Here is a 14099-nt window from a genome sequence, read left to right on the forward strand (position 1 = left end):
GGAAATGGTTTCAAATATTGAAAACGGGAGATTTAGATTGGTTATAAGGAAAAGTTTCTTACAGTAAAGACAGTGAGGCAGTGGCACAGGTTGCTAGAAGGTGGTGCTCCATCCCTGCAGACAGCCAAGGTCAGGCTGGAGGGCTTTGAGCACCTGGTGGAGCTGTGGGTGTTCCTGTTCAGTGCAGGGGGGTTGGAGCAGTTGGCCTTTAAGTGTCCTTTCCACCTCGGGTGATTCTGTGATTCTGGTATCAGCTTTAATATTTGAGATGCTGACCCTTCTCCAAGGGGAAGGAAATTCACCCCTTCCCCAACTGGAAGCCTTATTTTCTTTCTTAGAAGAAGTTGCATGTTCTGCTGCAACTTTTTTTGAATCAAGAAAAGGTGTTTTATTTATTTTGTATTTTACTTTTTAAACATGTAGAAAAAGGGGAGAAAGATCAATTATCCAAACCAGGTGTGTGGGAACTGTTGAGTCACAGGCTGAACCACTGATTGAGCAGCTGGGAAAGGACCCGGTCAGCCCTGGGAGCACAGGTGAAGGCAATTTAGTGCGACCAGAAGGGTTGGAGCCTGGCTGCACCTCTCTTAGACCTTATTTAAGGGCTGACTGCCACTGGGGAAAGATCTCTTTCTGCAGATCCCTTCTTGGTGAAGCTTTCCCCTGTGAATCTGGAATCTTCTGTTGTAGGTGAGCAATCTTCTTCCCTTCCTTTGTAGTACCTTTCTGTTGTGCCAGTCCTTCCATCATCACACCTTTGTTGTAACACCTTTCCTATCGTATTGATCTAATAGCTGCAGCAGGGAACAATCTGTAATTATGTAATTTGAAACAAAAAGCATGGAGGCCTGGCTCCTCTTCAGTCCTCAAGTCTTGAATACTCAGACTTGCATATTATGAAGATTCATGGCTTCAAATTTACTCTGAACTACTGAAGTGAGTGTCATTCTTAACTAAGTCATCCAGTAGTTAAACACACCACAAAATCATCTGCGTGTTTAATGTAGAGCAGAGAATTTCTATGGAGAAATCTATAGCTTTTAATTCAGTGATGAATCATTTATGGGATTTTGGATTATTCACTTTGCACTGAATTGAGTTGTCTCTTTCACAAAGACCACCCCCCCAACGTGCTCTGTGTCACAGACTGAGCCTCGTGGTGATGTATGTTGCTGGGATGAATTATTTATTGGATGTTTTAAATCACTTGTTCGGTGGTGAACTAAGTCAGTTAATTTTAAATCTGTTCATATCCATTCTTAAGTGCACAAAATGACTTTACGTACACAATATTCATTTCTCTTTCTTCTTTCCTTTTGTGTACAATAATGAATTATCCATGAGGTTTGGGTTGAGCTAGTTTTGAATGTGATCAGACTTTCCTTTGAGGGAGGCAGTGACCTGTCCTGGGGGTTTGCCCCACTTGTTCTTGGGCCTGGTGTGCAGCAGGTGTGTGCACGAGCCTATCAACTCTCAGCTGCATCTTATTTCAAAAACACAGGGAAGGGATCACTATTTCTTAGCCTGTAGTGCACAAGATGCAGTTCTCTCAATCCTCAAGAAGTTCAGCAGTGGACTTCTCAATGGATTGTATCAATAGTATTGAGAGCAGGGAAATTCCCATAGATTTCTGTGATCAAACACTGATTTTATTTTTTTCTCTTGACCTGCAAGGCTCAGCGGATAATGGGGACGGCTCTTTCCTAGGGCTTTCCTGTGAGCTCTGCTTCAAGGACAAGGGAAAATCAGCCTCTTCACTGACTGGTGAGTTGACGCTGCTTTTGAATTTTACTTGGTGTTTTATGCCCTTGGTCCATTATCTAATGAAGATTATGATGAGGTAATTATGGAAATACACAAATTGCAACCTCATGAATACCAAAGAAATTCATGATGATCCATGCTAAAAGAATGCATAAAAATGCAAATCATTTGTAAATGGGTAGTAGTAAATCTTGTTAATATTAATAACGTGGAGCTTTTAATTGCATCAGCCCTCTGAGGAGAGTTTTTAAGACTTTATCCTGTGAACTGTGTACCACGAGGTCAAAGGGAGCTCTTACATGGCTCTGTTTGGTGTGTAGTTACCCTTGGCTCCTTCCATAGCTGAGAGAGGGGGAAGGACACTGGTCCAGAACATGATGCAGCCCACCCAAGAGGAAGTGAAGCCTGCCCTGTGGTGGGAGAGCTCCTGAACTCAGTAGGGCACTGTTAATTGTGTGCAACAACCTGGAATCATGCCATAAGGACTTACAGTGTAGTGTGACTTTGTCTATAAAGTTAGGTTAAATAGCATTGCTGGATGGATGCATCCCAGGACTAATTCTGGACCCCAAATATCATTGATATGAGCATCTCTGTGGCATCTGTATCACAGCACAGAATCTGGTAGAGATGGGGAGCATGATCTCCATGCCTGTGTCTGAGATTCAACTGTGGCACCAGCAAAGCACTCAGGGAGGATGACTGCAAAGGCCATGGCTGAGTGAGCTGGAGATGTGGGTAGGGGGTGACTCAGTGCCTCTGCTTTCCCCTGAAGCACTTCTGCTGTGGTTGCTTCCTTCAGAAGGGCTTTGTGAGGAGCAAACCCCCTCCAGTGCTGAGGAGAGAAGTAGCAGGATTGCTAAGTTTGATGAGAGGTGCCCAAATGAATGTATGGGTTATGAAGCCTAGGGAGGTCCTGTGACAGCAAAATATTGACAAATTTTACAGTAGCTGAGTGTTCAGTAGAGTTCATGTTTGATTTCATCAGCTCATTTTTCTATCTTCTCTAGTTCATTCATTTCCTGTCATTAGCTGAGTTATTCCTTGAAATAATTTTATTATACAAAGATACTAGATAGTGCATTCAGACATGGTGCCTGCAGCTTCACAAATCCTGATGGAAGAGAGAGGAATATTTCAAGAGAAAATGTCATGATTTATTGCTTATAAACAGCTCTCTGGGTCTTATTATCTTTTCTGTGTAGAAGCCTGGAGATCTAGATCGAGCTTTATAATTCACATCAAAATTCATTGTATCACATGTCTCCCGTAAAGCCACGTTTTTTTGAATGATACGGCAAACCCTATTAAATAGATACTCATTAAGCTCCAACACCTTATAAATTCTTCCTGAGTTTTGTTGACAGTACACATCAAACACAAAGCATTAAGTGCTTTTTATTTTCCTGGTAGTGTGCAATCATAATGCATTACATGACAAAATAATGTGTTTACATGACAGATTTAGTGCTTGATCTGCTGCATGAAATGCTTCTGAGTACCAGAAGATAAGAGAAAAATGTAACATTATACTTCCAAGTGTATATTAATTCTTAACTAATAATAAATTACACCAGGATGCTGATGGAAACAGATGAGAGAGCCACATGCACATGGGAGGAATTCATGAGGATCAGTGACATGGCAATGAATACTAAATGCAGACATCATAACTGGAGCTAAAATGAAGCATTTCTGCGTCAGCAAGAGAGCTCCTAGAGCCTGTGGGCTCTGTGTGTTTTTCTTCTTTTGCATCTTGAAAGCCCATACTGGATTTCAGCAAAGTTCCTGTTAGTCTTACCATCACTGGTCCCTCCCACCTGAAATGGTGGCTCTGAGCATGCAGCTTCTCACCCTCTCAAGGCATTTGGTGCCAAAAGTTCATTTTTTTTCCTTTTGATAATTCTAAGGAAATTATTTTATCTTTTTAATGTTTTTCTTTCAATTTTTCATCGTAATTTGGCCACAGTGCTACTGGTCCACTGCCAGCCCTTTCCCTCCTCAAAACTGTACCGTAATTCACAATTTAGCAGGCATTCAGCACCGACAGATAACTGTCATGATGTTGAATTTGGAATTTCAAGAGTGATATTCAGCCACTTCATGAGTTTGGAGTAGGAGGGTAGCTGTGTCTATTAATCTTTAAAAAGAACCCAAATCTGTGTGTTTTATTGCAAGTGGGAGCTAAGGCAGAATTGGTATGTGGGAAAACAATGCTATAATAATGACATACAATCAAAGGGAGGATAATAAACCTGCTAGTTCTCTGTATTTGCTGGGGGAGTTTGCTGGGGAGCAGGAGCTGAGGCTTGCTTTAACTACAGACAGCTTTCTCCTTTCTGTTTTTATGGCTTTCTCAATCACTTTGCTCATCTGCTGCTGGAGGCTTTTATTTGCTGATAAGGGCTGTTAACCAGTTGGAAAGTCAGACCAATAAAGTTATGTAAAATGCAGCCAGCAGCTTTTGGCAGGAAACAGGCATGGTGCTGGCAGTGAGGGAGGAGATGAGAGGGCTCCTTCCCCTCCTGTTGGAAAGGGAAATGTCCTGGGGAGGAGGGGACCAGTTGCAGTGTAGCAGTGATTGACACGTGCATAGTCTCTGTTCCTTGGCCTTGTTTGGTGCTGATGGAACGAGTTTCTTTTCCTTATTCTGTTCCTCCATTTCCAGAGAAATTTCTACAGGCTTCTTTCATGGGGAAAGGAGTAACAGATGCTGGTTTGCAATGGGAGAGGGCTTGGGCTGCCTTGCCACAGTGCAGTGCTGTGAGCTGCAGCTCTTAGCAAGGCAATGACCAGCTGAACTCCAGGAAGGCTTGGAGATAAATAAGTGCTTCCTTCAAAGTGACTTTGTATTACCTTTCCTTGCCCAGATGCAACAATGATAGAAATGGAAAAAGTACCTGATTTTCAACAGTTTACCTTTGAGCAGACCTTAGAGTTGTGTCCTTGCAAGCCTGGATGCAGGCAGTTGTGTTATAGCAATAGCATTTATTTCTACCTTAAAACTTTCTAGAAGCATAGAATTAAATCTGTGTGGGCTTCCCAGTGTGTCTGTAGGTGCTGAAAAAGTCACAGGCCTTACTGAGAATTCAGATTTTGTTGTTTATAACCTGTGTCTGGCATTGTGATCTTATTTCATGGCATTTTGCCTCTGAGATGGTATTTCTAACCTCTAGAGCTCTGCATATGATGCTAATGAAAAATTCAAGAGGAGAGCTCTAAGAGTTTGAGTTCTGAAAGGAATGCGTGGTATGGAAAGCTGGAGTGTAGGGCTGAATATGCCTTTTTGTTCTGTACCTTATTGTTCACCCCATGCAACTCCACACGCTTGGGGCAGAGTGACTGGGAAGTTGCACAGAGGAAAAGGAGCTGGGGGTGTTCATGAATGTGAGGCAGCAGTGGGTTGGGTGGCCAAGAAGACCAATGGCCACCATTGGAATGGATGCCAATGGTCTTCTTGGCTTATGTCAGAAATAGTGCAGCCAGCAGGCTGTCCCTCTGTGAGGCTGCACTTCTGGTGCTGTGTTCAGTCTGACCCCTCGCTACATGAAAGACATTAGGCCCTGGAGCGTGTCCAGAGAAGGACAGCTGAGCTAGGAGGGGTTTGGTCTTGTCCTAGGAGCTGGGGATTGTCTTCAGACCCTGTGTTTCTCACCAGCTGTGTGGAGATCTCAGTTACTGGGATATGGCAGCTTCTAGTATTCAAACATCAGTTTCAAATCTCACCTCCATTTGGTCATCATTTGAGAAATGATCAGCATCAGATTTGACAGAATTGTTTCAGTTTCCCTTTTCTCTTCCAGAATCCTTTTGTCCCTGAAACAAATCTGAGAAATTCTGTAGCATCTTCTTGTAAAGCCTCATCTCTTTCATATCATGTATGGTAGAAAGGTATCTCCCTACCTACTGAGCTGCTCTTACTCCAGAGAAATTTTTACTTACCCAGTTAGAAATACGAAGTCAAAACTGATTATTTGGTGTGGAAATCATCTACTCTGATGCTACAAAAGGTGAAGTTTGTGTGAATCTTGGCTCACGGTAGAAAAGTCCAGCTTTGATGCTTTTTTTCTTCCTTGTTTCTTTCCTGAAAGTGGTATGAGCTTGAGGAACAGAGATGCTCATGAAGCTGTTTTGTGATAGGTGGTCCAGCTCCTGCAGGAGAGCCAAGTAAGGCATTTGCTGCAAAAGCTCAAAGGAGTTTTGCCCTGGTGTTTGCTATGGGTGTGCTCTATACCTACTTGCTTATGCGTTCTGAGTTGTTCCCCAAACTGCTGTCGCATTCTCTAGCAGCCTGGATTTTGGGTGTTATGTATTGGGATGAAGTAGTAGGGAGCAGCTGCTGCTCAACCCACTGGCTGCTGCTGTCCTACCTGCTGTGCTTGCTCTGCTCACCTGCTGTCAGATTTCCTTGGTTCTTTCATAATATGGAAGACCACTTTCCAAACAGTGGTCTCATAACTCTGTATAACATTAGAGTTGAAAGCAGTGATTAATAAAAACATATGTGAACCTCACTTTTGCACTAGTATGAATCCTTTCAGAAAGAGTATAGCCAGCGAGCCTGCCCATGTGCAATGATGCATGCAATGGGGTCCTTTCTATAGCCTCTGTAGGAAGGATTTGAGATCTCTTTAGCTGATATTACATTTTTCTGATGGAGACTCATTAAAAATTGATCTTTTTTTTTTTTTTTTTTTTTTTTTTTTGCAGGCTCCACTACTTTCTTGCTGGGGCTATTTATGTAGGAGTAGACTTAAACATCTCCTATTTACTCATAAATTATATTGACCTGGTTAAAAATCCATGCCATTTTCAGCAAAATCTGTTCTGTTTGGAAATAAGGCATAAATCTCCTGACTTCAGAAAGCTTTTCTAAGATGTCCTCACCTGCTGCACCACTGTGGCCAAGGCAAACTAGAAGCTAAGCCTCTTCCTCACCCAAGCTACCAAGTTCTATTAGTATTGTTTTTTCCCCAGGTGCTAGAAATTTGTGCTTCTTGGCAGTTCTACCTGTAGGTTAATGAAATCTGTAGTCTTTATGACTTGGCAGCTTTCCTCCTGCTGCACCATCTTTAAATTTCTCCAAGATCCAGAAATGAGACTCAATTGAGAGACTCCTCCATCTCCACAGAAATTGGGATAATGCAAAGAAAGAAGTTGGGTCCCACTGGTGGCAAGGAGATGGGAAGTTCAGGCAGAAAGAAGAATCTGGTAAAAAAGACAACCCTGCCTCTGGACCCCACCCCACCTTGTTTTGCATTTTCTATTCAGCAGCCCTTTGACCAAATACATGTGGCATTTGGACCACAAAAAGTCTCTTTCCTCCCTCTCTGTGTGAATGATTTAGCAAGTAGCTTATATTCATGTAAACTTTCCACCTGTTTTGCTTAAGAAAACTGCAGGTGATCATCCCTCTGTCTGGTTCAGCTTTGGCGGGATCACTTCCAAACTAATCCCTTGCCCAGGCTCTTCACTCTGGGATCTGGACCTGTGCCCACAGCTGAGCACGTTTCCTCAGCCCCAGAAATCACCATGCTTAAATTTCAGATGCAGAAGGTACTTTCATCCAGCCCTGAGTGTACTCACACTGGATTAAGTGAGCGACTTGATGAACTGATTAAAGTTTTATCATTCTTAGAGCACGCAGCAGTCTTTTGGGAAGAATCTTGGATCAGAAATCCACCCCTGTCCTCACTAATCAGTGTATTATTCTCTCTCATTATTTTGTATCGATTCATTTCCATTTCATGCTGGTCACCAGTGTGTGTCTGATATTGCACTGCATTATTTAGCTGCCTCCTGACTCTCTTTCAGTGTTCAGTGGCATCTGTTAGCATGGTTGACCCTTCCCTGTCAGATATCATCTAATGATGGCTTCTTTGTTTTCCCATTAATAACACTGACATCTTATTAGTCCATTAGCTGGTCATACTCTGCCTCCAAATGCCATATGATGGCATACTCTTTGCCGTCCACAGTTAACTCTTCAGTGCCTTCTCTTTTCTTTCCATGCCCTCCATGTTGAACGTGAATTCCTACTTGTGACTTCTAGCCATTATTTTTGGTGGTCCCAGAGACCACCAAACCCCAGATACTTGTCTCTAGGAATGCGGGAGCAAATCAGCAAGTGATATGCTTCTCTCTGGGCATGACCCACTTTTTTTTTTTTTTTTTTTTTTTTCTGCATCTCATTAGTTGTGATGGCTTTTAATATTTTAAAATGCCAGAGAACGTGTGTCAACCCCACCAGTGAAGAAGCCTTCCCTCAGTGTTCCTAGGCTGCTAAAAGCAGCATTGCAAGGGACTGCAGAGCACTTCTGTTTAGCTTCACATGGACTCATAACAGCTGGGCTGGATCATCCACTGGGCAAAGCAGCACAGCATCACAGCCCCTCTCCTCAGGCTTCTTTCTCAATCTCAGCTGCATCCCTTCAGGTTGTCTCTCATCTGAAACACGTGGCAGATGCAAAGCAAGTCTCTTGGGGCTTCTCTTTGTTTTCCATTGCTGGGCTGCCTGAACAGCAGCAGCAAAACCTCTGGCTATACCTTCTTATTGATACCTACCATCAATAGGAAGTCCTGTGAATTCCCTGTTATTGTAGATATCCCTCTCACTTCCTTATTGTTTCACAATAACAGTAAGAAAAGACAACTGGGCTGTGCTGTGTCACACACTTGCTCAGCCAGACTCCCATCTCATGTTTTGAGGATATGGCAATATCTTAACTGCAGGATTTGAGAAGTCTGCTGATGCCAACAACTGTCCCTCTCTGTGGCCAGATAGAAAAGAAAGATTCAGCTGTTGGAGAGTCATCAGAGAGGGCTTAAGAGAGGCTTGGCTGCTGGAAGTGACTATTGCTGAGAAACACTTCCCTGTGACTGATGCAGAAGTCTTGCAGATAATCCACTATGGTCTTTCAGAAACACCAGGAATCTCAAAATGTTAATTCCTCTTTTATTTTCCAGCTCATCAAACAATTGAGTCCCAGATTTATGGGATCCCTAACCAGAATGGAAATTAGGCCATGTTGTCAAAAATGACAGTTTCTGCCTCCCCTGTTCAGAACTTGTCTTCCCTTCATGTTTAAAGGGTTGTGCCCCATGGGAATGCAGCAGGCAGTTATGCACCAGGTCTGCCCTTCCAGTTCTTGTCCAGTGGGCTGTGGGTGATATTTGGAGAATGCCTGTCCCTGCTGTGGTGAAATGAGCTTTGTCTCAGTTCTCCTGCAAGAAGAGTGAGATGTTGAATGTCCATCCTTCTGGAAATGAACAGGGATGTGAGAACTCCACTGTGTCAGCTCAAGGCCTCTCATTGCTTTATTTCTGATTTGACTGCATCCAGATCACTGCAGCAGTTTCTTATGGTGCCTTTCTCCACCCATCACCAATCCTTCTCCCATGTGAGACAGTCATCTGAAATACTGGCAGGTTTTTAATTTTTTGATAAGCAGAGTTGATCTTTAAAATGTCCCGTTGGCCTCTTGCTTTTCTAAAACTTAAATTACTTTGTGCTTCTCCTATTTTTCAACCAGGTTTGTTTTTTTTTTTAATATGCATTTAAAATACAACACTGGCACCAGAGCTGAGCCAGCATCCTGGGTTTGTCTCGCCAGTGGCACAGTCAAGGGGCAAAAGTTGTCCTCTTCCTCTTGCTTGCTCCTGTGTGGTCAAACTGGAAACATCCCCAGTCGTTAATTCAGATATTGCCTCTGATAGAAAATCTATCAGGCTAATGGAAGATGTTCCCTTGGTTAATTACTTTCCTTGGTTTGAAAAAAAAAAAAATTTAAAATGACTCCCCATAGCTTGAATTGATTCAGTTTCAGCCTCCAACCACTGGGTCTTATTCTGCTCCTGTATCTACTAGATTAAAGAGCTCTCTCTTAATAGAAAACCATGTGGATACTTCAGTGACCTCTTAGCCTTCTCTCAGGGAAATGAAATGAATGGAAGTTCTTTGGACTCTTGCTGCAAGGCAAGCGTTCCTGATGAGGGTCAGGGCAGTCCAACAGGGTCTCGGTCAGAGATCACTAAGAAGAAAATATTTATGTTCTTGGCCCACTTTCTGGAAACTCAAAATAGATTAATTGTGAGAAGTGTTAAGGAGCACTCAGGAATTTGTCTTCCATTCAGGTTGGGCACTTAAATAGATTTCCTCTCTCGTTTCTTCATGATTCAAATTAAGAAAGAGCTAATGGAAAAATTAATCAGGTGCTATTTCATCCATTTCCTTCATGGAAAGGCAAGTGAACGTTAAACTGCATTAAATATTACTTTCTTATGAGTAAATTGAGATTCCACACAAATACAGTTAATTAAAGATTGAGGCCATCCAATTACATGAATATATACAAGAAGGCTGATTTGAATATGGATGCTACAAAAGTGGAGGGGGGAAGAAGGAAATCTGTCAATGCCACTAAAAACCCATTTAAACAGATTAGTGCTGTGCTTCATATTTAACTTAATAAAGGCATTTACTGTTAATGAAGTGATAGATGTGCTGGAAAATAGGAGTAAATGATTAAAATGGGAAGTTCTTGAGGTGTAGCATTTGGCAGGAGTGGAGGGAGGAAAAATGCGTGGCACTGGGAGCATGTGATAGGAAGGCTGTGCTAGGACCTGGAGAGGCGTCTCAGTCCCTTTTTGGCCTCTTTGGATTCCTATCCTTTCCTCTTCCTGCTCTTCCCCATGTTGCTGTCTGTGCTGCTAATGAGCCCTGATGTTGGTACTGATCTGTAGGCCCACAAATGAGTATAAATGAAAAGTGCTTTTCTTTGTTCAAAATATCAATGCCGGTGGCTAGATTAATAACAAGTTGCTCATGGGAATAGAGGCCTGTTGAATTAAGGTCTAGCCCTTAAGTCCTATGAGGTTTGGGATATTCCTGCATTGCACTAGCATGGCTGAGTGAATTGCAAGGTTTTAGTGACCTCCATGCAAGGACAAGAAGTGCTTCCTTCTGCCTAAAGCTGTTTTCTGCAAAAAATAAGATACAGTTTTTGGACATAGAAGAATGAAGGCAATGTCATTTCAGAAACTATATTCAGAACTTACATTTACAAGTTTTTTTCACTTGTTATAAAATAATGATAGGATGAATTCAGTTTCTCCGTTCCTCTCTGGAAGTGACCTTCTCTTGGGAACGGGCTGCTGAAGCACTTAATGTCTAGATGTTTGCAAAAACTACCTGCAGAACAAACTGCACCAAGAAAATGGAAAGTCATTATTTGGGTTTTGTGGCTGCTCTACCTTCATTGCCCTTTCAGATTAGGTGAAGGAACACCAGGGTACCACTCCTTCATATCTCAGTTGCAGAGCTGACAGTTCAATCTGTTGTGGGGGCAGGGAAATTAAGTCTGCCTCTACTTTTTCTTCTATGCTAAGGGGATAGAATCTTGCCTTTGTGGGCATAAATCACTTCTAATTAGGGAAGGTTAGGAGGAACCCTCTATGGATCTGGGCAATCCAGCAGTTGACTGCTGAGGTTTTGTACAGAGCTTGGTGTTATGCATGTTTAGACCATGTCACACTCAGGATAGAGGAGGACGTAAGATGTTTGTTCTCATTTCAAGTGTGCAGGTACCATCTCTGCCAGGGAAGGGAAAACATCTGTGAAAGCAAAGGCTGGATCTTCTGTTTTTTATCGTGCAGACAGAATAGGAGTCCAGAGCAGCAATATGAAAATGCTTCAAGTGATGAAAAAAAAGGATAGAGCAGTGCATTGGAAGTGTGCGGTGTGTCTGGCCATTAGGTGACACTCTCCTGCCATGTTTCCACTAGCCAGGGCTGCAGTGGAGAGAAAAGCATTTGGTAAAGTTTGTGTGAAGTACTCTGGGCAGACACTCATATTCTGGGGAAGCCAACTGTAAACGTTTCCTCATATTAAGGTTTAATTCACACGGGGACTTTACGATTTTATTTGTTTTTTTCTGATCAAGCACTTTCCACTTCATCCAACTCCTGATTAATGTGGTTCTTCACTTTAATGCAATTGAAAATTCAGGAATTCAATACCTTGAATTCAGAACAATGATTACCAGTATATTTTGCTCAATTTAGATCTACTCAAGTTTGTGTTATGAGATTCAGTCATCAGCTCCAGGGTATAACCATGTAATTTTTGTGGAGGGTGTCATTTCCATGCTGTGGAAAGTAAAGGAGTCTGAGAAAAGAAGAGGGATAAAAAGCAGAGGGACAATCAGAGCTTTTTTCTAATATTTCTGGCTGCATCACTGGCCTGTCTAATGCCTTTGGTCAAAATAAAGCTTCTGAAAGCAGTGCAGAATAACAACAAAGTCAGAGAGACTAGTTTGCCATGTTTGGCAGCAGAATCTGAGTAAGCGCGTCTGCTTCACATACTTTGTCGCTCTCTTCTACAACAGTGACAAAAGACGAATGCATGCTTGGCCATCCCTTGGAAGTGATTTCTCAGATTACATCCACATCATGATAATTCATTGAGAAGATGGCTGACATGAGAAAAGCAATAGCACTATTTTTTTCAGGACCACTTGAAGGATTTATGGCAAACTTTTATCTTAATCCCAGGGAAATAACCAGGTTAGTACTAATCAATCTGTATGTTTTAAACTAAAAATAAATAGAGCTGTGTGGGCTGCAGTCGTGGAACATGTCAAGAGCAGTGCATGCCCTTGCTGTGTACCACCAGCGTTCATCCTCCTGCTCCCAGTGCTTCCCCCCACGAGGAACCAGCATGGGATGGGATTCACACTTGCTCCAGCCTGGCTGGTATTCCTGAGTTTGCATACATGTATTCAGAGAAAAATCAGTGTTGCAGATATGCTCCACTAATCTGTAATGGCTTTGGTGTTGGTTTTTCATTCCATTGGTATATTTGTATTTACTTTTTTGCTGCACTTTAGGTGTGGTTTTTTGTTTTGTTTTGTCTTTTTTCTGTCTTCCTTTCTGCATCTGTGTGAAGTAGGCAAGATAGTATTCTGTTTGAATTGCTTCTGGGGAAGGTATATTTAAAGCCACACACATACTGGAAAGGCATGTTAAAGACTTAAAGGACCATGGTAGGGATGATCATAGGGACTTAGATGTATACTCTGAGTCCTTCAGTATGCAAAAGGATGCCATCATTTGGCACTTCTGACCCTTGAAGGAAAAAGGGGTAGGGGGGAAGAAAGAAGGGAAAAGGGGGAAGAAAGTGTGTTTGAAGTCTGTTTATTTGGAATGCTAATGGAACACTTTCTAGGTACAAGTTGATAGAAACAAGCTGGAGGAGGCTAGTGGCAGCACTACCACTACCTGTCAAACAGTGGATCTTGTGATAAAAGAAAGGACTTGAGGTCTTCTTGGATTCCTTTCCTACTCTATGATTCTGACCTGATCTCATGCGTACGGGAAAGTGAGTTTGCTTTATTGACCTCAAGGAATTCATAAGGACTTGTGTTTGTTGGGCTCTGTTTTTGTAAAACTGAACTTGACTGGTGGCTAGACAAAGTTTGTGTCCTGCCTTGTGGTGATCCCTGTTGGTAGTCTGCCAGCAAGATGGTTCTGCTCACCTTAGTTGTAGCATGGGCTGAACTGAGGTTATCAAACCTGGGGAAATGTATGGTTTTGGAGAACTTATTCCTGTTGCAAAAAGATTTTAAATAGCAAGGTTAATGTCTCACAAAGTTACATGTTTTTTTGATATATTTTTTTTCTGGTCCATTGAAATATGTGATAATTTTCATAATGCAAACTAAATACGTTTCACCACGCTGCTGCTGCAGTGGTTGAAGTGCTTCATCTTGACATTTTCAGTGTAGAAAAGAGATGTCGCTGAAATGTTTCTGGGGTAATTTGTGTTTTTCTTTAATGAAAAGTCATTAGAGAGCAAATGTCCACAGAAGGTCTGAAATGAAGTGTGTCCTTAATGAAAGGGGATTACTCTGATAGAAGATGTCTTATGGAAGCTTCCTTCAGAGATCAGCTGGCTGTAGCCTCAGGGCAGGTGGACCTGCAGCAGGTCTGTGACTCAGTGCTCTTGTTTTCGCTCCATTGTAAAATTATTCAGAAGTGATGGTCTTTGCTTTATCACTTTCCCCATAGCAATGCAGGTTCCCACATTTGAACAGCACTGATCTTGCTACTTTTGCACAGGGTGATTCTGTGAAAGTCAGATCTGAACATGGTCCAAACAAAAATGCCTGCTCGGCGCTCAGCCTGCAGCCCCAGATCCCTGAGCCTTTTGTTTCTCTGCTGCAGGTGGCACTATGGTGCCTTTTCTTTTACCCATCCCAAATCTGAAGAGATGAGTTATTTGCCATGGTCCAAAGGGCAGCAGAAAAGCCTGACCAAATTTAACTAAACCAGAAGGG

At 42.3% G+C, this 14099-nt stretch overlaps 1 long non-coding RNA gene across 1 annotated transcript in view; it reads left to right on the top strand.

Moving 5' to 3' along the window:
- The first annotated feature begins 587 nt into the window (after positions 1-587).
- Positions 588-14099, top strand: part of LOC122164257 — a 32346-nt gene continuing 18834 nt past the window's right edge. Inside the window, exon 1 of the long non-coding RNA XR_006170173.1 lies at positions 588-1764. This is a non-coding gene — a long non-coding RNA (uncharacterized LOC122164257). The remainder of the gene's footprint in view (positions 1765-14099) is intronic.

This window comes from Centrocercus urophasianus, unplaced genomic scaffold, assembly GCF_019232065.1.
Source record: "Centrocercus urophasianus isolate 14NV4802_14NV808 unplaced genomic scaffold, USGS_Curo_1.0 seq_26, whole genome shotgun sequence".
Classification (NCBI taxonomy): Eukaryota; Metazoa; Chordata; class Aves; order Galliformes; family Phasianidae; genus Centrocercus; species Centrocercus urophasianus.